The sequence below is a fragment of the Nothoprocta perdicaria genome, unplaced genomic scaffold, assembly GCF_003342845.1.
Source record: "Nothoprocta perdicaria isolate Ctin4 unplaced genomic scaffold, notPer1 scaffold_3, whole genome shotgun sequence".
Classification (NCBI taxonomy): domain Eukaryota; kingdom Metazoa; phylum Chordata; class Aves; order Tinamiformes; family Tinamidae; genus Nothoprocta; species Nothoprocta perdicaria.
Window position 1 is genome coordinate 9,042,046 of NW_020455532.1, and position 26,621 is coordinate 9,068,666.

General features: G+C 47.1%; 1 protein-coding gene across 1 annotated transcript in view; it reads left to right on the top strand.

Moving 5' to 3' along the window:
- Positions 1-1,952: 1,952 nt before the first annotated feature.
- Positions 1,953-26,621, top strand: part of ZHX3 (zinc fingers and homeoboxes 3) — a gene marked incomplete at its 3' end in the record, with an annotated part of 42,076 nt that continues 17,407 nt past the window's right edge. The window contains exons 1-2 of the mRNA XM_026042036.1: positions 1,953-2,002; positions 18,832-18,938. The remainder of the gene's footprint in view (positions 2,003-18,831; positions 18,939-26,621) is intronic.

Sequence of the window (26,621 nt, forward strand, 5' to 3'; positions counted from 1 at the left end):
CCGGCTCTCCCGGGACCCGCCGTGCCCGTGTTGGGTGCAGGAGGGCGCGTTAGGGGCTCCGGGGCTCCTCCCGGGTTAGGGGCTCCCCTCCGGGTTAGGGGCTCCGGGTGGCCCCGGGCGCGGGGCGAGCAGGTGGCAGCCGCTGCGGGACGCGGGCAGGGGACATCGCCCTCCCGCCGCGGGCAGGGCAGCGGGGACGCCGCGAGCGCTCCGTGACAGCCGCGGAGCGGATCCCGGGCTGCCCGCTCCCCATTCCCAGCCCGGCGCTGCCCTTCCTGCCGTGCCGGGGACGGTGGTTCGATCAAACGCCCTTGGGCTGCGGGTTAAAGTCCCGCCGCGAACGGGGCGCGGGTGCCGCGGCCTCCCCGCGGGCTCCTCCATCCGGAGGGATGCGGGTCCCGCGGGATCGGGGGCGCCGCCGGCGCAGCCCCCTCTCACCCGTGTGGAGGGACCACGAAAACGCGTGATCCCGCCGCCGGGATCAGCCCCCTTCCCGCCGCCGGGATCAGCCCCCTTCCCGCCGCCGGGATCAGCTCCCTTCCCCGCTCGGAGCGTGGGAGGGACTCGTTGCTCATCGGCTCTTGGAAAACTCAAGCAACAGATTTTTTTGTAAAGGATTCTCTCCTTCCCGAGCTATTGGGAAGCTTTAGGAGGGAGCTTAAATTCTTYAGACTGACCGATGCACCCGGACAACACCCCTGCAGGGTGTTTTTCCTCTTGCACTTTKGCATTTTCTGCCCCGAATAAAGTAGGTGCCCGCCTGGCCGCGAGTTCCCATCCACGCGGGGCGGCCGCTGCGGCGGGACAGGGATGGAGCAGCCCCTTCCTCCGGCCACCTCCTCCTCCGGCAGCCCCGAGCCCAGGAGCGCCCTGTCCAAAGACATTTTAAGAAGCGATTCGCCACGGGTATCAAGCCAGGAGTTTACTTCATTATCTGGAACAGCTTATTTTAAGCCAATTTCTCTTTAAGAGATGAAGAGGGGGAGGAGAAACAAAAACAAAACAGAGCAGAAGAGCAGAAGCAAACAAACTGGAGATTGCATTTTGTTTGCTGTAGAGAAAAGCTGCAAGTTAGTGATAACTTTATATAAACTCAGTCGGGTCTGTGACCTTGATGTATTGTATAACTTGGGATCCGTGGCTCAGAAAAGGGAGCCATTTGTCTCAGCTTGTTGTTATTTTCTTTTAATTCCTGGCACTAACTTGCACCGTGTCTGTGCCCGCACGCTTGAAGAGCCCTTACCCACCTTTGGGGATGGGATTGTGTTTTATTTCAGCTATTCTCTCCAAGGCTGGGTGCTCTCTGGCTTATCTTAATTACATTATAGAGGCATTGGAGCTTAGCACGGATTTCTCTGGCAAGGTTCAGCTGCACCGCCCCAGCTGCAGCAAGGAAGTCGCGGCAGGTCCAAGCCCCAATGACACCCCTGGTAACTCATCTCTATCTGTAAAGCACTTGGGCTTCTGACCTGCATCAGTAACGTGCGGAGGTTGGTGTTGGCTCTCTGAGACCTGGGGAAACCCAGAGCCGCAGCGGGATGACAGGGAGTTAAGTAGCCCTGGGTCACACATTGTCCTTTATACAAATATTGCCGCCTATACCTGGCTTTCTACATAGGGGGAAGGTTTTTCTTTCCCCAGTTAGTCCTCCTGTTCTTCCCCTCCAAAAATGAGGAGCCTGTGTGTACACGAGCTCCGCTCGATGCGTTATCCTCTGCCTCCGTTACTATGGTGTGTTACTATGTGAAAGCAGCTCCCTCTGCTAGTCTCGTAGCTACTAAAATATCAAAAACTTGGGTTTGCAGTTGCTGCTGAAGGGGTAACCCRAAGACGTGGGCCTGGAGCCACCTCTCGTCACCTCTTGGCTCGTGGAGCAGGTCGGGACTGAGCATCGTGCTGCGCAGCAGGGCGCCTGGCAGAGCTGCCGTTTCAGTCCTCCGGGAGCCTTTTCCCGTGGTACCAGCAGAGAAAAAACAAGGAGGATGCTGCCGCTCAGAGCAAGGTGGGGTTTAGATGTGGGGTTTGCAGCRTCCGAATGCAAGGCCGTGTCTGCAGAGGTGGAGAGCCCTGTTTGTATTCAGCAGGAGTTGTGGATGCTCCGGCCCCTCTGGGGACCGGGCTGCTTGTTTGCTGTCAAGCGCAGGCAGGGCTGGAGCGCTCAGGAGGCTGTTGGGAAGGGAAACAAATAATTTAGAGGCTGAGCAAATCCATGCAAACAAAAGGCAGAAGATGGGAACAGACATTTCTCCCCACGCCGCTCGCTGCCACCCTGTTCTGCCTTTTCAGCTTGTGTAACTGTGAGCAAACTCGGGGACGCTGGTTGCTTTTAGCTACAGCCTCCTGTCTCCCATCCCCTTTATTCTTTTTTTCTCTTCTATCCCATAAAAAGGCAGGAGGGGGATTTGTCTCATGCAGAGGTGGTGGGAGTGAAGTCTCCGTTTGCTCCCTAGCAGTGCAGGTTATTGTCACCTTGTGCTGGGAGCTGGCCTGGCCTTGAAACACGGCTTGGTGCTTGGATGGGCAGGAGCCACGGACAGATCGGTTGCTGCAGAGAATGGTTCATCCCACGCAGGCTCCCAGTCTCTCCTGGACGTGCTTCTCTCTCTGCTTTAACTAAATGGGAAGTGTAGGGTGGCTCGGCTTATTATCAGCACTTGTTCTAGGTGGGGTGAGCCTAGGTCCTTCTGGAGAGGCGAGTTTGGAGCAGGCTCTGCTCGCTGGTGCCTGCAGCACTGACGGTCTTCAAGGGCTGTCAGCCCTTGAGCTGCAGCAGCTCTCTTCCTCTTCCAGCTGCGATGACTCCGTTTGCTTTGTTGGGTAGGAGAGGGGCGATGTTTCTAATTAAAAAAAAAATCTTTTAATTCTCCCCTTTTTTGTTTGTTTTTTCTTTTTTTTTTTTTTTCCTGGACRAATGTTCTAAATAACAATGCAAACCGACTCCATTTGTGTTTTAAGCATGAAGCAAAAATCACTTGAGAAGCCTTGGTTGGATGAGGACTCGGCTGGGTTTAGAGGAGCTGGTGATGACACATGGCACCAGAGTAGAGCCAAAGTGGTCGGTTTGTCACCAGATGCAGTTACAGTAATTGCAGTATGGCTCATCCTTGCGTGGAGGACATTTGCACTCTTATATTTAAAAAAAAATCAAATTAAAAAAATGTTTTTCCTCTTTCCAAAGTGACACTGTATGTGGATTTCCTCTCTTTTCCCTACATACATGATAGCAGTGCATTTAACTGAACTCCCTTTTCATCTGTGGCTTCTTTTCCTCCTCCTGCATTATTTTTTTCAGAAATACAAACCACTTGAAAATCGAACCCCTAAAGTGTGTTCCTGTAGAGTTGAGGCTTATAATGCTCCACATACTGCGTGATAGCTCTGCTCTTAGTGCTGCAGCCAGACCCCCCATGTGGGTTAGTGCTTACTTGGAAAAAACAGCACGGAGTTTAAGGTTGCAAAAGTTTCCATAATTGCTCCACCCAAATGCTCCCGGCCAGTAATGCCCAGAAAAATCAGCCTGGCCATGGGGCATCCCTTAAGTCTTTTCTCTGAGCAGTGAGTTTTGTGGAGGAGCTGCTAGGGATGCACGTTCTGGCTCTTGGTTTTATCTTACTTTTTTTTTGTTTGTATGGTTTAATATTGGCATTCTTGAGAGGCCCCTGTGAGAAATAGGGTGGAGGAGGAGTTTGGAATTTGACTTACAGATTGTGCTTAGTGATGAACAGCACCGAGGTGCTCTTCAGTGAGGTGAATATCTAAATATTCAATGAGACGAGGCGTAGATGGATTAGTTAAGGTGGCTTTCCTGCGAGGTGAGGAGGCTCTGGCCTGTTGCTCCATCACTATATTTTAACTCTTCCTTTCCTAAATAGGTGCCTTGAGATTATTTTCAGTCGCTTTCCTCCTACAAGGCACCAAAGGATCAGTTTGTTCCTGTGGGAAAGATGAGGATGGTTGTTCATGGACCACTGGATTTGCCTGTGTTGCCTTCAGCCAGGCTCACACGTTCTCTGCTATGGTATTTCCTAAATAAAAGTTTTCATGAAATGTCTATTTTGAAAACATATCCGGCAAATATTTATTTCCCTAAGGTGTCAGGCAAATATTATACTACTACTTCAATGGGTAACCATTCAATTCCTCCCTCTCCCACTGTGTTTCTTTTTAATCATAACCAGTGCTGTTTCCTATTGTATATAAAAATATATGCAATAGTAATTGTATGTAATCAGTCAAACAGTAGGTCTGTCTTTTCTGCAGGAATTCCATGCATCTCCTGTAGATACATGCTGTGCAATTGTAGTAGTGTAAATCAGGAACTTATTTTTAATATATATAGAGGGGAAGAGGCATCATCAGCTATTAGCAAAGGTAGAGCTTAGACAAAGTGCTGCTGCTTTGAGAGAGCTGCCCTGCACAGCAGAGTGACCTTGTAATAGTGGATTGCCAAGAGGAGAGCATGTCTCAATTAAGAAGGTCTTTTTCTGGATTGATGGACTGTCTCTAAACTATGTGTGTGTCTGTGAACATGATTCCTTGATTGCMATCTCCCAGCTGGAGTGATGAACAGGTTTAAAACTCCATTTTTTTCCCCAAGGATCCAAGCTGCAGAGTGAATGGCAGYGAATCCGTCTTCAAAGAGGGATTGAGACTTCTTGAGTGGTCTTAAAATGGTATAAATAAAGAGTTTAAGCAGAATTGAGGTTAAAGTCTTGGGTGCTTGATCTATAGATCGTGATCTCCAGATCTCCTTGCGGTAGCAGTAGCAGGGGTCTTTGTGGTAGCACATTGAAGCATATGGACTGTATTTTGTGTAACACATGATAAGACAGAGTTGTCTTAGATGCTTCTGGATGTGTTATATATTTAATGACCTGCAGTTTTGAGTCTCTGCTTTAAGGGCCCAGTTATATCTCTGTCTGCTTGTGTCTGTGCAGAGAACAGGGTTCAGCACCCAGAGACTTGCCTTGGTGTCCCTAAGTGTTGACTTGGGGGTTGGCTGGGTGGTCTTGCCAGCGAAAAGGCCTTTGTGGCCCTTGGTGCTTAAATGATATTCCAGGCTCTTTCTGGCCGTCTATGTAGAGAAGAGTGATTTTTGGCCCTAATCGGTGTTTTAGAGGCCATCGGTTCATCCAGCACCTCGAGCATGACAGTTTTTCACTGGCTTTAGACACCTTGACCAGCCAGATGTGGTATCTTCACGATGGCATGAACACCTTTTTTGGAATGTGCCTTTTTTGTTGTTGTTTTGTTTCGTGTTTTTGTTACAGTCCAGGCACAATGAGTGTGTTTACTCACTGCATTAAGGTTAATTGGCTCTTACCTGTGTTATTAGTTGTTATTAGATGCAGGTTAGTCACCTGGGTGTGAATGTTAGAAGCGTGTCCTCTTGAAACACATGCGGTGCTTTATGCGAGTCTATGCTTTAAGGAGGTTATAAATATATATATGGAGACTTCTCTTCTGAAGTTTATCTTTTTTCTCTTCTTTTTGTTAAGAAGCAATTGCATGTAGAAAAACATGTAAGAAAATGGCTGTGTATCTGTTTAAAAGCAGTGAGCTGATTAAAATAAAGGCAAAAACCCTCAGTCGCATCGGCGGAGAGGAAGCAGCCTTGTGGTCTGGATCCAGAGCTAGCAAATTAATGTGAATATTTCATCAAGACCGTAATCCACCTGTCAAGCTCCTCTCCTCGGTCACTTGTGCTGCGTGAAGGGCAGTGGATATTTTAAATAACAGGCTGTGCTGGGTACTCCAGGTGTCTGGCATGTGCACTTTGCTTTACAAGGAGGAAAGAAACCGGGGTTGATGTCGTTGCAGATTTGCAGGACCCTTGCTGTGGGTTTTGTCTCGGGAGCAGATCGCTGTCTCTCCTTGGGGAATATTTAGAATTTTGGTCCTGGGAATCACTGTAGTTGTCCCAAAGGGCTGCTTTGGCAGGGAGGGAATACGGATGCTGCGTTCCTCCAGTTTTATTTTTGGTCCTACAAGTCAAGCTTTTGGTTCTAATGTACTCCATGGAGCTCAGATGTGGTGCTGATCCCTCCTATATTCCCTTCGCTCTGCCTGTGTTTCCCTCCTGCTGTAGCTGCCACCGGCTTCCTCGAGCTCCTCCGTTCCCTTGAAGCTGGTGCTGGTTGACACAGGACCACTTGGTGGTCCTGACCCCCAAGGAGGGCTCTGCTCGGGCTGCACGTTTTGCATCCAGAGCTCCTGCCTGCTCCAAAAAACCTCTCAAAGCACCCGGTTGTTGGCAGTGAGATATCAGGCCGGGCTTGTTCTTTCTCAGGTGAAAGGTTCTTGGTTTATGTGGGTCCTGGTTGTTTGAAATGGTTCTTCCCACAGTGAGGGGTAACCTGAGCGTCCCCGGGGAATGTGAAACCCGTCAACAAGACGGGGATGTCTGTGGCTGTAAAAGACTGCAGAAAAGTAAGATTCACCCCGAAGGCTCCAGCAGTGTCCCTGGCCCGGTTCCAAGAAGTCCTGCCTGTTGTTCGGATGCTGTTTTCCATCTTCTTTCCTGATCTGGGGACACCTACGTGTCTTGTGCGTCCGCAGGGCCCGTTGGGGAGCAGGAGGAGAACTGCTGCTTTGGAGGCAGAACGGAGGGGGTTGCTCAAAGGAAGCCTTCAAGTTTTCCTGCTGCTGCTTTGATATTCCCCGGCACCTCGGAGACGTGCAGTTTGTTTGGTTGCTTGCTTTCCAATTGCAGTTTTTCAGGGGCTTGTCAGGATGGTTGGAGTCGGGAGGATGGGGATGGGAACAGGCCGTTGCCTCGAGGGGCAACCACGGCGTAAACAGTGCTGCGAGGCCAAACCCACGTCCCTTAGAGCCCCTTGCTCGCAATGCCAGCGCTCTGGCACGCGTACCCGGCATGGAGACGTGACGTGGTAGCTCGAAATGGAAAATCACGGAGCCAAAGCAGGGATATTTCCACCTAGTCGCTCCGTTCTGTGCGTGGGAGCGGAGCGGCCGTGTGGGACGGCGCTGCCCGCGTCGCTCGCGCTCCCTGCGCGGGGGACGGCGCTGTTCCAGGCTCAGCAGGGACATCTCGGTGCTTCTCAACTCCTCTTTTTGCAAGCAGAGCCTCATTTCCCCACGTGAGGAGCTTCTCCTCCTTAATTCCCATCGGTGCTCGAGTGGAAAAGGGGGAAATTAGTGTGAAGCAACAGAGGATGCTCTGAACAAGCATGAAAATGGGTAAACAAGATCGCCCGGCGTCGCCTTCCCCGACCGTTCGCATTGGAGAGAGAATTCCTGTTCTGCCTCTAAACACATGGACACGCCACCCTGGGCGCGTTTGCTGCCCGAGCTGCATCTCTCATATGCAAGATGCAAAGAGATGCAAATAAAATCCCCAAATATTGATCTTAAAACGTCTTTGATTCTTCTCCCCCTTCTAATTTAATCGTTTCCCCACAGCGTGGAAAATTTCGGAGATGAATGGGAAATAATCACAGCAGGGCCATAATTAGCGTGTGACTGTCGGATGGAAAAGGCCCCAGTTGCTGGGCCGATTGGTGAATACGGGCCAGCTTCTGGATTCTCCCTAATTGCATTTTATATTAATAAGATATTGGGGGAAAGGCAGTTCTAAGGTTTTCTAGGGCTGAATGTAATGATATTCATAGTGAAAAATGGTATGTGCAGCATAACCATTGTTCTTGTAATTACAAAAAAAAAAAAGATGGCACATTGAACTGAATCACAGATAGAAGATATTGCTGATCTTGCAGCCAACTAGTTAAATTATTATTATTTTGAAAATGGGAGAAATTGCGAGTCAGGTAGTCTTACAAAGCAGTGCTTTGGAGACCCTGGTATAAAGGGCTCATGCCTGTTTCCTTTGCAGAAAGTCAAATGATGTGAAAATGCTTATTCAGTTTCAGAAAATACTCATTCAGTTTCAGAGTTGCTTATTTTTGGGGGAGGAAAGCAGGTTCTCCAGCATTTCTGCTTGCAGAAATAGTGGAACATAAATAGACATTTTTGCCTTTCTGCTCTGCCCACGGCRTATCCCACTGTTTGTCATCCCAATTGCTTCTATAGGAATGTATTTTGATATGAAGTACTTTGCATGAGGACACTGACTTGAGCAGGCTGTAGGAAAAAGCGACTTTTTATTCCTAACTGTGTGTCTGAGGCAGTAAATAATATATGCGGTGCAGAAAACATTGTGCTTCAGTGGTGCTTTGCTGCCCTATGCAAAAATAATGAAGTTCACTGGCATCYATTAATACTTAAATTAATTTCTCTCTTTGCCACGCATGCATCCAGCTTCCAAATATTTTGCTGCTGTTTTTTAGAAGGAATCAGTGCAATGAGCTCAGGAATGGCTGTTTTCGGAGCACCCAAGAGCTGGACACACTTACTATTAAGATCCAGGACTGGTTTTAGTTTGGGTTTGTTCAGGTGTTTTTTCCAAGTCCTGCCTTAAAGGAGGGGTCAGACAAGTCATCTGTTCCCTTTAACACCTGAATGGTGCCTGGTCCCCTATAAATGTGTGTCCTGAAGAGTATTCTACCTAATAATTAGTGCCCTGGAGAACCTGGGTTCAAATTCGGTGTTATCAGGTATTATCTGATAATTCATGTTTTTCCCCTCCCAGAACAGCCCAGTCAACTTCTACCAGTAGCAATTAGACTTTTGTGACTCGTTCTGCAAGTGCAGGAAAGATGCACAAAGTGACACTTACCGAAAGTGCTTGCTCTTTTTGAGGTGTTTCCGTTCCATTTTAAATTAATTTTATCAACATTTGCTAACTTGTCATATATTGCAGTGCTCAGAGGCCTAACACCATTTTGCTGAGAGATGCTGGAGGTAACACTTGCCTTTTGAAACCTGGCCCCTACGGACATTAAATATATGTCAAAAAAGGCAAAAAATCCTGGTGCATCTAGAGCAGCAACCTGTGTTAGCAAAGCTTCTTATTAAAGGGTTTTATTAAAGGGTTTTATTAAAGCAAATGGAGATCCCTGCAATGTGAAATGATCCCCAGAAAGCCAGCAAGTCTCTTTTATCCTCTATTTCTATATGGAGAAGTTGAGGTGTGGAATTGTGAGCCGGAACAGAGCCCAGGTCAGGATATGGTGCCACCCAGATGTTGTTTAAAACAGAAAAACAACAAAAAAAAATCGGGCCCAACTGCTTTGAAAACTATTTGTTATTTTATAAATCCAAGCCCTGCGTCCGGTGGGAAGGTATGCGCGTGGATAACGGTGGTATTTTCTTTGCATATTTTCCTAAAGTTAGGGACTGTCTCCAAGAAGTATCTCGCATTGTTTCATTTCCCCTCAACGCTTCGTGTTTTGCTAAAAATAAAAACTAATGTCAACAACGGTGCAGCAATGAATGAGTGAACGGGCACGTCTCGCCCCTGATTAATATTTTTTTTTTAAAATGGAAGGATTGAACTGGCAATCACATTAGGAAGTTATGCAGAAAAAAATATCTTTTAAACCAACTCACTGATGGCTCTTTTTTTTTTTCCCCCCCCTTTTTAAAATGACGTTAATCAGTTTAGAAGCTGCAAAACGCTCTCCCAAAAGAGCGAGGCAGGAAGGTCACCTGAGGTGAGTAAACAAGCTGGCCTCTAGGAGAGCAGGGAAACGGGCTGCCGACGCTGCGTGCGTGCGGACTCGCGCCCGTACAAAGTCGCCCTCAGTCCTGGAGCTGCATTGACAGGCATCACAAGCACCTTTTTTATAAGAAACCGCTAATTATAGCGTGCTGCCTCCTTAGGTTCCCCGGATCAGCTTGGGAACACTGCGGCAAAAGCCAGGGAGAATGTTTATATTTTTTTCTGACTGGTAGGGGAGCCAGATTTAGCCTGGGAGCTGATTAAGAGGGTACATAGCAGTGGATTTATATATAGTGGTGCTCTTCTCGTCGCGTAATGCAGCGTAGGGGTTAAACTCCACATTTAGGAGAAGAATTCCAGAATCCATTGGCATCGGCCGCGCTGTGACCAGCTGCTCCGGAGCAGCCCCTGGTTGAGCTGGTTGGGAAATGGAGCTGCTGGTCGCCAGCCCTTGCAGCTTGACGCTATCTCATGGTATTCGATACTTCGCTTTAAAGCCCAGCAAAGCAGGGACATAAAAGAAAAAAAAGGTCATTTTTAAAGAAAAAGACCTTCCAAGTTTTGTAGCTATGTGGAAAAGCTGGAAAATACGAATAATCAGGCAGAGAGGGGCATACTGAGATSYCCTCCTCACTCCATCTCACATTAGCCTGTTTTCTTGCTATTTTTTCTTGCTRTTTTTTTTCTTCTTTCTTCTTCCTTTCTTTCTTTYAAGCATCTCYTGACTTGGAGCCGGTCCCAGGGTGTATGGGGCTTGACTTACTGCCCCAGGAGCTGGCAGCGCTGATTACTGACAAGTTGCTTCTTCTCTCCCCCGTTTATTTATTTCTTCCCCTCTTCGTCTTACTGCCGCCTCTTGGGAGAGTTCAGTTCACATCTATTCATTGCTGAAATATTTCTTTTCCCTCGTGTTAGGGGTGCCCGCGTTGGTTTGATCGTGCGGTTTCTTTCTGGCGCGGGAGGGAAAGAGCAGAAGGACAGAACAAGAGCTGGGGATGTGTCTGTGTGTATATGTACGTGTAAAGGTATCATATAGATACCTATAGGACGTGGAGAACATGCAGAGAAGCGCTCCGGCTCATGCAAATCCTTGGAAACGGGGTGGCTCACGCTCTTAATCAAGGTCCTGGGTATCCCAGGGCTGCTGCAAACTCGCTGGCAGCTTTTCCTTAGAGATTCCTGCTGTGAGCTCAGGCTCCCTTCGGTAGGAATAACTTGTTATCCATGTTATCCCAGCCTACCCTTTCCTTCCACCACGAAGCATCCCCCAGACTTTAACAGCCCCACTTCATGGCTCCCCTGGGAATGAGTATGGGATTTTCACATCCACTTATATTTCCCCAGCTCTGCTTCAATTTGCAGTTACTTCTGTGAGGCGGCTCATCTGGTCTCACGCTTGGGATGAAAGCAGGCTGCTTTCTGCTGGTTTGCAATTGAATTGGCTCTTGGAAGGGGCTGGCATGCGAAGGGATAGAAAGGGAAGGCAAGGAAAGGGAAAAACGGGCTGGGGGAGAGAAAGACTCCTCTTTTTTTATTATTTTTAAAAATATCTTTTAACTAAGCACTGGCTGAAGAGATGTGGAGCACCTGCATCCCCAACAGGCACCTCCGAATAATTGGAAAGTACCTCCAAATAATTAGAAATCAATTGGAAACTGGAAATCACCAAATTGCAAAGTTCAGGAGTGGGGTAAAATCATGGGCTCCCTCTCCAAAAGTTCTTCCCGCTTGTCCTTCAGTCCTTGAAAWTCTGGCCCGCGTCGCAGTCGCCCTGGAGAGCTTTTCTCCTGAATGAGGGTGTCTAGACACTTATCTCCTTTCCCCRGATGAAACCCGAGCTTCTTGTGAGCCCGGGAGCTGAGGCTTTTCCTAGCCGCCGCTCCCAGCAAGAGCATCTTTTTCTTTCTCCAAATATTATGAAGCTTGTGATAAAATTGCACGGCTCGGCCGCGCCRGGCTAGGCGCTATTCCTGTGCCAAGCCCTGCTGAATAAGTCCTTTTATCACGGATTCGTAACAGTAGCTGCTGGAAAGGGGAGCTTTGCAGGAGCAACGCTCGCAGAAAAATGCTTTTATGAAGAAACACTGCCCTGCAAAGAAGTGCCTTGCAGGGGGAGAAAAACAAACCCGACATTTTTCTTGCGGTAGGGTTGTAAAAAAATGCCCATTAATTTGAGCAAATAAGAGTTTTGCTTCCATTTCGAGACATTTTTGTTTGTCCTCTTTGTACTAGCAAGCCCTGTTGTGCTGCAGGCATATTTTGGGGGGGAAAAAAGAAAAAAAAAGATGTCTAAATTCTGACTAACTAATGCCAAAATATTTGTTTTGTGCAACTCTCATTCATGTCCTCTAGGCAGAAGCTGGCCCTGTAGGAGATGGGATCAGGRCACAGCTAATAATTTGCTGGGCTGGTCGTGGAGCCGCTCAGATATTGCTGGTTTGCAGCATGACAAGGAAAGTGGCTGACTCTGAGCTCCCGAGACCAAAGATGGGCCAGTTCATCCAGCTCCAAGAAGAAACAGAGGTTAAAGCAAAGGCAAGATGATTTCTGAGGAGCAAATGCACAGCAAAAGATAGGTGAACTTGGGGAAGGGGAACCTTGCATAGGCTTCGACAAGCTTTAAAATTACACTGATGTCTGCAAATGWTTGGGCTGCTGCTTCCCAAAAGACTTCCCTAAACAGGGGGGAAGAGAGTGGAATTTTGCTCTATTTTCGGTTCTGTTTTGGGTTGTCATATACTTTCCTTAACTGCTCAGTTTCCTATGCTGCTTGCCTGCCTCTCTGGCACAGACGCAAGAGAGGAAAACATTAAAGAAGGGATATGATTATAATCCCATACCAATTGACAGGGGAATTTGGCCGGGGTTGCAGCCTGTGAATGTAATATATAATATTTTATTCGTTCTCTACAATGATTAGATTTCAAGCTGACAGTTTTAAGTGACAAATCACCTTTAAAAGATATTATACACGGTGTGAGAACTGTCAGCGTGGTTTGCCTTTGCTCGCTGCGGGTTTTGCAAGCCCCGTGCACAGAAAATAGGATTGTTTTGGCTTTAAGCGAGCCGAGGGCGAAGAGCTCRGGCTTGTGGTGTTACTAGCTTGGATTAGGGTCCCCATGTGAATGGTGGTGCTGCTGTCCCCATGCTCGTGTCCCTCTGTGTCGGGATGGGGACCTGGCTCAGACCTGCACCCGAAGGACGCATCTTGGTGTGAAGGAAGCATTTTTGGGGCAGATAAACTCAGTGTTGCTTTGATATCTGCTTTGGGTGAATAAACTCAATGTCTMTCCCTCAATGTTGCTTTGGTTGCCCCCTTGCTCCTCCAAACTGCATGTGAACCAGGCCAAGAATCAGCTGGAGAACAACTGGAGAAAGGAAGATGGTTGGGTTCAGCGGAGGAGTGAAGTGTGGTGATGGTTCCCCGTGCTGGAGGGGTCTGCATCTGCATCTGCTCCCTCCTAGCAGCACTTCAGCCTTGGATGCATCGTGCAGGAAATTCTGGTCCTGAGGCCCCATTTCTTGTGCACGAGCACTCAGCACAGCAGCAGAAGGGTGCCCTGTCCTCCAGGTGCCTGCTGTAAGGAAGCCTCTCTCTCCCCCTGCTTTTCTGACTGCTTCGATGCTTTGTCCGGGACGCAATCCCGGGATATCCCAACGGAGCTGAGCTGATGAGGCAAACCCCTGCAGGCAGTGCAGGGATGGGGTTTGTTTCCCACATCCTGGGGATGCTGCGAATGTCGGATTTGGGGACAAAAGAGACACAGGGACTCTTGTGTGTCAGCAGAAGTGAATAATCGCCCGGCCCCGATCCAGACAGCTGATCAGGGCTCCACTGTGCCCTATGTAGAACATACAGACCAGGGATCCTTTCTGCCTCCCACCTAATTTACAGCTGTAAGTAAAAATTAGATGTTTGTGTCCCTATTCTGAGCCTTCTTTTATTTTAGAGAATTTTCTATGCTGTCTCCCTGCACATCTCCCTGCTATTTCCCTATTCTGGGAGCTCGACTGCACAAAGAAGAATCCCTCACTTTGGCCTGTTCTCCTAAGAGCATCTTTATGGGCCATTAAAAGAACAGGAGAGTGGGAACCTGCTGCCCTTTTTGTATTTTCATATTTACAGTGAGAAGCTGACCACACTCTGCTGAACTTTAATGCATGATGCTGGGTGGAACCCCAATTTTAACCTGAATCTGAATAGGATTTGAATTTTTTAAACCACTGCAGTAGGAATTTTCAGCTTAGYGGGAATAAATCTGTTAATTCCTTCCCTTTATGAAGAAATAAGTAACGGGGAGACATAAGTTAGTCTGTATCTGGGTCTGCTTGCCAAATCCTGGGGACTAGGCATAAAAGCAGACCCTCTTTAGTTGAAAATAGACATCCTGGAGAAAACAGTTGAGTATTGGCAGAAAAGGTATCCTCTTATCATGTAGGCACAAGCAAAGTGATCGATTAGAGGCAGTCCATGGGACAGTGACGAGGCTGACACAAGGTCTAGAAACCCAGTTTTGAACAAGCCTGAGCTGTTTGGCTTAGGCAAGAAAAGAAGGAGGGAAAGAAGGGATGGAGGAAATAAGGTTTCATATACCTAAAGGTGCATAAAAAGGAAAAGATTGCTCTATTTTCCATCTTTGCAGTGGATAGGGCAAGAAGTCATGACATTAAGTAGCAATGAAGAAAACTCCAATTAAATACTGGGAAATCTTCTTTGTAAAGAACAACACGTTGGGGAAGAAACACCTCTAGGTAGCAGTTGCTGAAACACTGAACTTGATGGTCTGAAGAGTCAGTGGAGCATYGGTCATGGGAAGATTCAGGCTGACCAGAAGTAGCTTTCAGAAGCAGTACGATGCAGATAGAATTAATTCCTCTGTATATGGGAATTTCTAAGTGTTTTCCTGTGGTCCTCATATGCAGGACTGTCAAGAAAAGGTAAGTCTGGACAGGGCTGATTTTGATATAAGAGAAGCAAGAGATGACAAATTGCCTTCTGTGGCTTAAATTTGCAGGCACTTAAAAAGCCTGAAGTGACTACAAATGATATAAGCTCGCATGCCTCCTGCAAAAAGCAGATGGTGGCTAGAAATATTTTATGCACCTTGATTTTTAAATTTTACAGTGGTTATTTTTATGACTTGGCTTTCTTGATGGTCCAGCCTTTCCAGGACACTAGTTTGCTTGAGTTGGAAGTGAGACTGAAAGAGAGGGGTGCAAATGATGTGGCTTTTATAGCTATTGTAGATGCTTCCCTTTAAAGAAGTAACTGTAAAGACAGATCCCTCTCTCTGTGTGAAAATGGAGAAATGGAAGCAGCCACTTTAGAGGTGCTCAATGGGAACTCTTTGGTCCCTGCTTGTGCCTTGGGAATTGGGGTGTTTTAAAGACACCATCCTTGTGCTGCCTCAGGAGAGGGCAGGAAACAGCCAGTAGCTAAAAAGCACAGCAATTGTGCTAGGTGTATGCTGAGAAACAGATTTTCCAAGGAAATCTTTTCCAGGTCAGGACAACGTTGCGTGGTGTCCCCTTCCCACGCTCTTTCCTGCAGGAGTCTTATCAAAGATGCCRGCTGATGCCAATGTCTCTTTTGTCTGGAGGATACAACTGGTTTATAGACAAGAGCAAGACCTGCATTTGCACCTAGAMTCCTGGATCAGGGCTTCCTTGGTTCCACAGCAGTCAGGTAACTCACTATATTAAAACGGAGGGGAAGAGAGGAGCTCCCCTGGGAGCCTGATGCTCCTGAGTCTGTCGCCAGACACGGGGATACTCTGCTCGTGCCGGGAACAGATGGGCCAGCAGAGCCTGGCCTGGTGGAAACACACAGCCGTGGAGAGCAGCATCCTCCCCAGTCAATGTGGGACATGCAACGCAGCTCAGCTGCGTTCAAGACCATCCTCACCAGTCAATGTGGGACATGCAACGCAGCCCAGCTGCGTTCAAGACCACCTTTGAAAGCTACTAAACCAACGCCACCCCAAATTGGGCTGACATGGTATCTGAGAGAGACGGACAGAGCTTTGAACAAGGCTGGGTTTACTGTGGATATTGAGAAGCAGAACTGCTTAGCAAGAAATCCTTGCCACGTTCTCTTGGGAGTAGAAGGTCCCTTGGTTTTCATGGGAAGGGGTTTGTCTCTGGTGAAGCAGGAATCTTGAAAAAAGAATGTGTTTCTGAGCTGTTTCCCAGTCCTGGAAATAGCAGTCAGCATGAAGAGGTTAAAGCATAGGACGTTCTTTTGGGGACAACCAGATAGCAGAGTTGTTTCCTTTCTTAACCGTCACGTTGCCTGCCCTCCTGCAGAGCACATTGCATTGCGTTGCTGAGGAGGCTTTGCTCTCGACCGTATCATGCAGTTTGCAAAGACGGGAGGCAAAAAGAGGCCTAATAGTCATTTAAAACCACCTGAAATGAGGTTGCCATGTGAAAGCAAAACAGAATAATCCCTATTTCTGAGGCTTTACAGGGGGTTCAGCTTCTAAATGTCTAGACWTTATGTCCTCCAGTAGAGCAGTGCATCTCTGTGCAGGAATTTAAGCCTGCTGATGTTAGACTGGCTTTTCTTACTTTTTACCAGCCCATTGACCCAGATGGTTCAGGGCATTACGAATTTAAAACCACAGGTATATTAGGATGATTAACTATMTGTGTCAAGACTAATGTTTTAAAAGCATATTCTTCTATTTTCTTGAACAGCCACTGCGTTTAGTTTTGAGCCCCCTAGTCGATCCTGAGGAAACTGGTATTTGGAAGGACTGGCAGAAGTGACGTTGGCTTTTAGGATGTGTGCCAATAGCTCTGTGTACAGCGGAAATTCCCGATAGAGAATGACCTGATCAACCTWCCAAATGCACAACACATATTCCTGGGATTTTAATATCTGAAAAGAATTAAGAAAAAAAGTCTCTGATAATCCTTGCTGCTACAGTTTGTGATAAGCAATTGAACTGTTTCCACGTGCTGCTCTAAGGAAGCCCCAGCTCCCTTACCAGGCTCTCCAATATCTCCTGTTACTTGAAGCTGCAGCTTCAGGCAACTCAAGGAGCTAGCGAATGTCACAGTGGCTCACATTGCCACATAGGCAATCTTCAGCTCTGTATTATCAGGGAAGGCTTCACACAATACTCAGATTTCTGCCTTCCACCAGGCTGAATTTCCATTTTTCCTTTAATTTCAGGAAATACAAAGACTCCTCCAAGACTGTTATGGGCAAGTCTGTCTTCTTAACTGAGGGTGTTTCAGAGATCAAGAAAGCCTTAGACATCCCTAGATGAGTGTGTGCAAGGTATTAGACCCACCATGGCCTTGAGAGCTTTGTAATAAAGTGAGAGGAACAGTAAGTGAGGAGCCTTAGGGCTCAAAGAAAGGGAGATAAACAGCGGGGCTGCTTGTTATCGCCTGCTTTTGGAGGCTMTAATGTGGTGCCCGTTGTTGCAGGACATTTACTGAAGCTGCTGGACTACCAAACACTTAATCAGCAGTCTAGTATTTGTTTCTTATTATATGTTCAACTTTTCCTGGCCTGTAAAGCATGGTCACCTGTTGTGTCAAGGTCCCAGCACTCACCACTGGACTCTTTCCCAGCRTGTTGGACTGGTTAAGAATAAACCTCTCTTCATTCGCCAGGGAGGGTGAGGAGGGACTCTTGGGTCTCGGGGACATGTGCGCCTTTGTAATTCACAGATTGCGGATTCATGGCTGTGTTTTTCCTGGGAACTGCTGCTCTCTTTGCATGTCCTTGGTCTTCCACATGGGCTGGCAGTGGGACCAGCAGCGTGGCGCGTGGGTGAGGACAGAGGGTGCAAGTTGTCCCTGGCCAAGGGTGCGTTGCCTGCTGCACACAGGCCTGGCTGCTGCGATTCCATCCCGCTGTGATGCCTTGGGAAGCTGGGAATTACATCCGGAGAGTCGCGCAGTGCAAACAAGCCATGATCCGCCGGGATGCGATTCCCACTCTGTGGGAGAGGCTCTGTGGAAATGCTGAGCTCCAGGACCAGGGAGCGCCCAACACCCGGTGCTTAGCAAGGCAAAATCTTCATGCGTCCCTCAACACTCCTACAATTTATTTGCTTTTCTTTATTCCTTTTCTTTTTAAACTCCTGCTAGGAATTCAGGTTTGGATGCTGCAGCCGTAGTAGAAGCTCCTTGTTTATAGGAGGGGGTCATGGGGAGCCTTCCCACATCGTCACGTGTCTGTGTTAATTATTTTAATAAATCTCACAGTGCTGTTTCTTCTATTTTTTCTTCTTTTTTTTTTTTTCCCAAGGAAACAATTGTCAGCAAAGTGTATCATCAGCAGAACGTAACCTGAAAGAAGCAATTTAGTGAGCAGTAGGGTTTTGGCAAGAGGCTTTTGACTGAGACCATATGTTGGCTGAAGCAAGCAGAGATACTTTGGACTTGGTGCTGGGGGATGTGACGCACRGGAGATGAAGAAAAGTTGTCATTGACAAAGCTGTAGCACAGGGCGGTTAACAAATGTGATTTTTCCTCTGCTTAAGAATCACAGCATAGTTTTGCTGTTTTTCATCTTTGTTAGAAGTTCTGGCTCACCTTTATCCAGGGTGATTTTTCTTTTTAAATACAGTTTTCTCCCTCTGTCTGAACTCGGTGCCAGAAATCCACTTGGCTGCTTCTCCCTTTATACAGTTARGTTTAGAAATTCCGAAATACAGGGGGCTGCTTTCCTGCTCTTACCAGGTTGAGGGAATGGGGACTGGAGAGCAGCTAAGGAAAATGGAGAGGAAGCACATAGCTAAAAGTAAACCTGTAGGTTAAATATAGACACCGGCTGCAGCAGTGCTGGTCAGGTTGTTGTGAGAGCTTCCTTAAATATGTTCTCAGCTAGTTGAGGTTTCTAGTCCTCGGCCTATTTAATGAGTCAAGCAAGAAGTACCGAGAGCTGGAGAGYTCTCCGTAGCTGCTAAGGTAGCAGAGCTGGTTTGTTTTTATTTTTATTGGGTTGAGACACCACGGTTGGGTTCTTGGCAGTTGATTTGGCTTTCTGGGTTAACCTCTGATAAAGAGGARTTTCACTAATTAAGCGAAAAAAATCAGTACTTTGGGGAATGCGTTACTGAAGATTAACTACAGCTTCTCCGTGGTGAGAAGGTGGGACAAATGGAGTGATTGGGCAGGCTGCAGACACTGCATGTTGTTCTGTTTTTCCTTTAGTATTTACGAACCCAGGGTCACGTTGTCTTTCACAAGTGCAGCTGTAAATTTTGATTTAATGTGTTTTCTTCCAGCCCTGAATCYCAACCCAACTGATGCAACCCCTGGCACTTTAAAGATGCGTGCAAGCAAGGAAGAAGAACTGGAAAATGACCCATTAAGGAAATGTTCCATTTTGCAGGTATGGAGCAGCCCATGCTTTTAGCTTCAGTGCAAGGCGTATTTCTGTGTTAACATGGTTTGAAGAGGGAAATCTGACCTATTTCAGTGTAAGTTCTTATTTGTAAGTTGGTAGAATCATGTAGGACTATATTAATTTGGAGAAGGTACCTGTAAGTATAAAATGCATGAGAATAACATGCTTAAGAACTGGAAGTAAATCACTGATTTCAGTGATTGGTCATGATTAGTGATTGCAGGTTGCTGAGGGGGGGGAAGAGTGGTGAAGGATGGGGAAGGAAAAGGAGGGAAATTCCTTCTTGAAGGCTTCAGAGGGATTTAAGGGATTCTGCTATGAAGACTCTTCCAGCTGGAGGTGAAATAAATGGTCATTTAATGCTTTGCTCTGTTAAGGCAAACCACACTCTTCTCCATGGTTGGTATACAGCTTGGGTTATGCTCTCAGTGGGTATCTGAGAAAATGGACTTGGTTTTTTGCTTTGGCACGTGGCACAGGGCAGAGTTCAGGTGTYCTGAACGTTTGTACTCTTCACCTGACTCATATTAATGTGGTGCCATCAGCATTTTATTTTTCCCAACTGTAAGAATCCATAAGCTTAATATACATATATCTCCTGGAGAGGGTTTCCTGAAGGTGATGTGTTTCCTCCTTGGCTTTTGCAAAGCTGTAGATAGAAGATGCATGTTTGGAAATAACACTCCATTATTTCATTATGCCATTCTGGAGCTTTGAAGAAGAAACTGGGTCTCCTGCCAGAGCAAAGCCATTTAATCTGCAAGCAGAAACTCTATGGTTTTAAGCCATTATGAGTGGCCATTAGCTGGTGGGGAATTCGTTCACCCAGCTCGTGATTGCAAAATAAATGACAATGTCCCCGTGAAAATGGTGTTTTTCAAAGCCTAGAAGAATTTCTACCCCTCTTGTCCCATGCATGGAGACTTCTTGCTGTCAGACTTTAATAAATAGTCAGTGACCCTGTTGGGGCTGCAACAGCTGGACTGATACTGCACATTGGAACCAGGTTCCTGACACATCCCCACTTCTGCAGACTACATCTAGTCTGTGAAACTCATGGAAACAAATGGACACTGCTATGGCAATAATATATTTGGATCTGTGTGCACCCCTTAGTCTCCTGGGATTTTTTTCTCTTGGAAGTTGCCTAGCTTTTTGATTCATTGCATGCCAAATGACTCCTCAAATATATCAGTGACCCTGCAAGTACAGTGAATGCTGGTGCTCTCGTACAGCTTGGAGTTATCCTCCCATTATAAATAGAGAATTCGGAGAGAGGAGTGGGGTAAAGCTCTTTTGTAGCTTAGCTCTGCCACTCTGCCTTGTCTTGGTAAATTGAATGGGGAATTTTGGGGGAGAAAACAGGGAGAATTAAGTTTTATACCCCTTAGTGTTTGTCASTGAAAAATAGTCACAATGAGTTTGAATGATTTGTGTGGAAGGTCACTGGGTGAGTGGAATGGATTCCTTTGTGTTGCATCTGCAGAAAATAATGCAGTTTATTACTCAGGGGTTTGCACACAGAGGCAGATCAGAGCATTATAGCAACATGTGTCATCCTCTCTGCATGCTCACAGGCCGGCTCTGGCGCATGGAGGGCTTCCAATATCTGGAATTCCAATTTGGTTCTTAAGAGCTTTAAGAACCAAACGCCCAGAGTCTCGGCTCTTAGAGCCTGGCGAAACTTTCTCAACTCTTTCTATTCTCCCACCCTTCTCGATGCCCTCTCCCTCCTAATCTGTTTGTTTTTTAAAATGATTGTGCTATTGTGTGCCTCAATATGCACATAGTCTGTCTTGTTTTTCTCTTGGACGAAAAGTGCGAAGAAAATCTGTTTATGGTTTTGTTGAGCTAATTCTTCCCCACCCTAAATTTTTAAATAGACTCCTTCTTTACCAAGCTTGCAAAGCTTGCAGGATAGATTGAAGTAATGGGAAAAATATGTTGTGTGCTAACCTTCCTTTTTTGTAAAACTTTGTTTACAACACACTATTCCTAGCAGTACATTTGGGAAGTGCAGGGCTGGATGATGAAGCAAGTAGACGACTTTGAAATAAGAAAATGATTTTCTTGCATTCAGGGAGGAAATGTCTGAGTCTTCAGCTTTCAGCACTTGAACTGTGGCGCAAGATCTACTGAGCTTTGCTTAAATGTCCCTCCAGTTGCTGAACTGCCCTTCCGCCTCCGCTGATCTCCGTTTTCACGCTTTGCTGCTCGCTTGGGCGGTCGTTGCTGCTGGTTGGAGCTGCCCCTTGGGAARGCAGGAGGTCCCGGAGGGCTGTGTGAGCAGCCTGGCTCTGCCTGGGCAGCAGCAGTGAAAAACACCCTTGGCTGCTTGATATTCCAATGGATGAAGGGTTTGACATTTCACTGGTGTGCAGGGACCGCTTATTTTACCCCTTGATTTCATCCTTCCCAAGAGTCAATCCTAGGTCTTAGGTCCAGCTGAACAACCCTTTCTCCACACTCATGGGCCTTAGCACCATGGTCCAGCCCTGGGCACAGGGKTTTTTTTGAAGGTTAAGCTCAGCACAGCAAACTGCCAACATGGCCTGAAGGACTGATGCAGGAGCACCCCTATGGCTGGCAYAGGTCTTGCCTATGCTAGGAGTCTGTCTGTCCCGCCGTTGTACCCAGCTCAAACTGTGTTGCTTGCTCCTGGCCACAGGAGGTGGGAATTACAGGAGCAAACACAGTTCGCCTGTCAGTACACAGCAAACAGAGCTTTGTAGGGCACCTGTTGGTTTGGCTGAAGCCTCCAGGTACTCCCGTAACATAAATAAGTAGGAGTAGGGTTTCAAAGCAAGTACATTTTTGACATGGGTGATGTCACGCCTCTTCAGTGCGGCAGTTTAGGGCCCAAGCATCATCAGCTGCTAGTTCAGTCTTGTTGCTAGCAAAATATCCGAGGCATTTGTGCAGAACTGTGTTGGATTAATTCGGGTGAATGGCTGAGGTGCTCATCCTTACCAGGCAGTGCAGCAGCGAGGGAAACAGGACCCAGGACATGGAAAGTTTGCTGCGTTTCCACCGGGAATAAACTGGATGCTCTGACTGAAACGTCTGGTTCCAGCTGCAGCACCGAACGTGGTGGGTTTATGGTCAGGTGCTGAGGATAATAAGGTCTTCTGGTGAGTAATAGTAATAGACAAAAGGGATGGGCTAGAGCTGTCATGCTTGTGTGGCTGTTAYCTAGCTGTCATCTAGTTGTGGCTGTTATGTATCTGCTGTAGCTACCCCTGCTCTTCCAGTAAAGTTGAGATAGGAAGAAGATGGACTTGATCTTCCCAGCCCTTTACCCTGAGAGGGATTTGTTCATGTGCAAATCTGCAGCAGAACATGAAGTAACGACTGCCCCACATGCAGGGTGCTAAGCGGAGGCTTCGCAAGTGGAATTGCTCTTTATCCCTTCAGCTTGGTTGGGCTCGTTGCTGCCCTGCAACGCGCTCTCTGTGGAGCCAACCCTTTTTGGAGCTCATTAGGAAGGCAATGGTCGGGGTCAGTGCTGACTAAAGCTCCTTTCTGCCACGGTGGCTGCAGCCGAGTGTCGGGCTCTTCTCAGAAATGAGCACCAAGTTATGGACCTCCCTATTTTCCATTTTAGCTGCTCATTCAGGATGTGTAACTGTAACCTCTTCCCAGCTAGCAACTYCGGCATTGCTTTCCTCGTGGATATACAGCCCTTTTGCTCATCCCTCCCTTCCCACTCCACCAGGAACAAATCCATTCTTACGGACGTGTCTGCTTGTGATATATATACAGTATCACTTTGCCAAATAAAACAGCTTGTGAAAAAAAGAAAGATCAAGACCACTGGCTGCTTAATGCAAAAGCTCCTTAGCTAGACCCAGACTAACTGYTTTGACTTTTTTTCCCCCTATGTAGCCTGCATTGTATTGCACTAGAAGAGAATTCCATCCTGTGTGGCCCTTTCCAAACCTATTGCCTAACACTTTTACTATTTGTCATCAGCTGAAAATTATCTGGGCGCTGCAGATATCCACAGGCGTGGTTTGATTGTCTGGTGCATTAAAACTGCATCTCCCTATTGGAAAGTTTGGGTTGTGCTGTTTCTGGTTTTCCTTCTTTCTTGTGTTTTTTAAAGAAGGCTCTGTCTCTGTGCTGGATGGTTGCACCAGCATTAGGCACAGGCCAAAAAAAGAGCCGTGGTCTGTGGTGATGCTGTCTGGTTTGTCCCAGCCAGTGCTGTGTAAAAGCCATGAGCTGCTCTGGAGGAAGCCATCGGGATACAGGGAAAGGCTGCTGCTGGAAGGGAGGATGTCAGTGCAGTGCTCGGCACCCTGTGGGATGCAGGAGCCTCTTTCCTGCCCCCTGCCCCTCTCCTTGCCTGGGGGGGTGGGCAAATGTTCTCCAATTCCCTGAATGGACAAGGGGGTTCTTGGCGCCCTGGGGCTGCGGGGGGTTGTGGCTTGCAGGCAGATTTCCCTCAGGAAGGCAGAAGGTGGTGGCTGTGGCTGGGAAACGCCTGGATGAAGTGCGTTCAGTTGCTTTTGTGGGCGCGTGGATGGAGCGCACGCCGGGTCCAAGGGGAGCCCTTGGGGTCTTGATGTCAGATGAGCCCAATCCTGGAATACTCCAGCTCATCCAGAGGCACACACGTATTTATGAATGAAAAGGCAGCTCCAAGGTATGACTTAACTAACCCATAAGCTCCTACCGGAGGCCACCCTTCAAAAGAAGGCAATTAACTCCAAGCGAAAACCACCTTATCTCACCATTTGATCTCAGGTTTTACAGCCGCTTTGGTGCTGCTTCTGTCTGCTGTGCTGAGGGAGGTGTCTGTCCCAGCATACTGAGCATGCTGCAGTTTCTACTTTATTTTTCTCCAAAACAAGACTTTAAGCATGTAGGACTGGAAGGGAAACTCGCTGAGAATTTTCTGTGCCAACGTTTTTCCACCTGATCCCCTGGCACGACCTTTGCGGGCACGCTGGAAGGATTTCCCACAGGAGATGACACATTAGGAGAAGAATGTCTGATAAGCAACCAGCCTGGGACTCACAAGACCTGGCTTCAACTCCTTGATTTGCTCCAAGCTTCCTGGGACCTTGGGCTAGGTATTTAATTGTGCAGTGCTTCATTCCATGGTGCAGGAGTCTTGGAACAGAGAGAGGGCACCGGGCTGCCCTTTTCAATGGCCACTGCATAAGCACTGCAGATATATAAACATCTTACGGCCTTTCTTTTGTTCTTTAGGGTAAAGCAGAGCAAGATGATCCATTTAAACACTGTGGAGGTGTCTGGAGAACATCCAGTCACTTTGCGAGGTCCTGTGGCTCCCCACACAACTGCAGACATGCACCAGCAAGTTGCTCGCCTTTTCCTTGAGCTGAGAAACATTCCTGAGCTTTAGCTTTAAACTAAGGACCGCTGTGGGTAGAGCAGGTTTCTGATGTTCCTGTGGCCTCCTCCTCAAGTTTTCTTTAAAACTGCTCTGCTTTTGCTCCTGTTTGGCCTCTCTCCTCTAAACCTGAGTGGATGCTAGGGAGAAGCGACGACTTTGTGGATGAAGATGCTGACCTGGCTCTGGGCCCATGGAGTCATTTCCCGCTGGAACACGCAGACGTACCTTGCACAGGTTGTTTTATCTCCCTGTGCTTCTGTGTATTTGTTCCAGTGTGGGGGTAATGATGCTGACCATCTTATTTTTTTTAACTACTTCCTACATATGTCAAGAGAGTTAGGCTTTCTAGCATCATTAAATCACGTTCAAACCTCCTGTTTGGGGACACAGGCTCCTGATGGAGGCAGGGAGCTTGTTGGTGGGTAAAGATGCTTCGGGGGAATATGTGACTAYCTAGAAATAATGAAAATATCGGCACTTGGTCGTATAGTAGGGTACAATGGCTTGTGGCAAAGCAACCTAATGTCAGACTTTCAGCAGTGTAAACGGAGGCCCAACTCTTTCATCCTCATGTGAGGATTTACCACATGAAGGTCTTACAGTGCATGAAAGGGGCATGTCTCTATAGTTGGGAAATCCATCCATTTGGGGAAAAAAGGGAAACTTTGCCTTAATTTCTATTCTGCCTTATCACTGGAAGAGCAATGTGCACTCTCTGCTTCTGCATGTCACTGTCAATATAAGCCATGTACTATGTTCAATCTTCCCCCTGTCTAATGACTTTTTTTTTTTTCTGGATTGAATTGCATCATTCTACCTTGGGACAATAAGGGTCTTCTAATGGTAGGTGGGTCTTCTAATAGTAGAAGCCACTTTGTGCACCAAGGAAGGTGAGTTTAAAATTGACTTCCAGGTTTATGAAGCAAGATTACCCAGATGTGTGATTTGTGCCTTCAGTGTTTTTTTCTTGGAGGATCCTCAAGGAAGTGCTTYGGGGAGAGGTGAACTCCTATCCCTAGGGAAAATGCGAAAATCCAGGAAAATAACTGATGGCAGAGAAAGGGAAGGCTAAAGAGAAGGTGCAATGCAAGCAGTGGTGGTGAGCAGTGATTTCTCTAACCGGGATGGATCCTTAGCCTCCTAGCTCACTGCAAGTGCAGTGCTGCTTGCCGTGACTTAAATATCATTCTAAAGTCAGGCTTGATGAGTGGGGAGTGGAATCCACCAGCACTCGCCAGATGGTGATGAGACTTGTGCCCAATTTTAGAAGGGTGAAGAGAAGGAAGGGTGCAGAGAGGAGCAGCTGGCCCTTATTTTTTAGGGCTGCACCTAGCGATTGCTAAGTCCTTTCAACGTGAAAGCAGATGACTTTGAAGGGTTTCAGAAACAGAGGCATTTTAGCTTCTCGGTGCTTTGGACAGTGCTGCAAATCACTTTCCTGGCTGCCTCTGCAAGGTACGTACAATTTTATGAGATTATCCCGGGAAGAGTTGACTTAATGAAGCCTCCCTCTCCTCCTAGGAGCTCAGCTACTCTGCCTAATAGCGGCCACTTGAGTACCCAGCTTGACGTAGGGATTTGTGTGATTGATCTTAAGAGTATTCCCCTTGTGGGATTCTGCTGTGAATTGCAGCTACCTTGTGTGTTTCTGAGTTGATTGGAGATGAGTCCTGCAGACTGTTAACATTTCTCCCCCTTGTTCTCTTGATATTGTAGGCATCAAGTCGCTTAATCTTTTCCTGGCAGGTGATTATGGGCTTGTATATGGAGGGAATTCCTGCTGTCCTGAGCTTTATCCAGCTTGACATGCTGTCCTTTTGGCGCAATATCATTAAGATGCTTCCAAGCCTGCTCCTCTCCCAGCTTGAAGACAAAAGTAATTGCCCAGAGAACAAGGTTGGGTTCTGTATCTCTCTCTTGCCTTCAGAGTCTTGCTTTTTAATTAATTAATTAATTAATTAATTAATTTTTCCTTGGCCCCTAACTGGCAATAGCTAAATAACATCAAACTCTGTGGTTTCTAATGCTAAGCAGAATTAAATAATATTGAACAGCTTTGGGACTATTGATTGAGAAGGTGACCTGTTCCTGTAAAACACGATGCCACAGTGCATTATTCTGTAGCATAATAGTGTAAGTTTTTTGCTGTTGATTTTTATGGTTACCTTCATTTGTCACCCACCACCTGTCATGTTGGTTCAGCCAGATACTACTAGGAAATCCAACTTTTCTTCCTTTTTTTTTTTTAAGAAAAAAGTCCTTTTGCACTGAATTAACCTTCCCCAGCCCCCAAAGATTCAGAG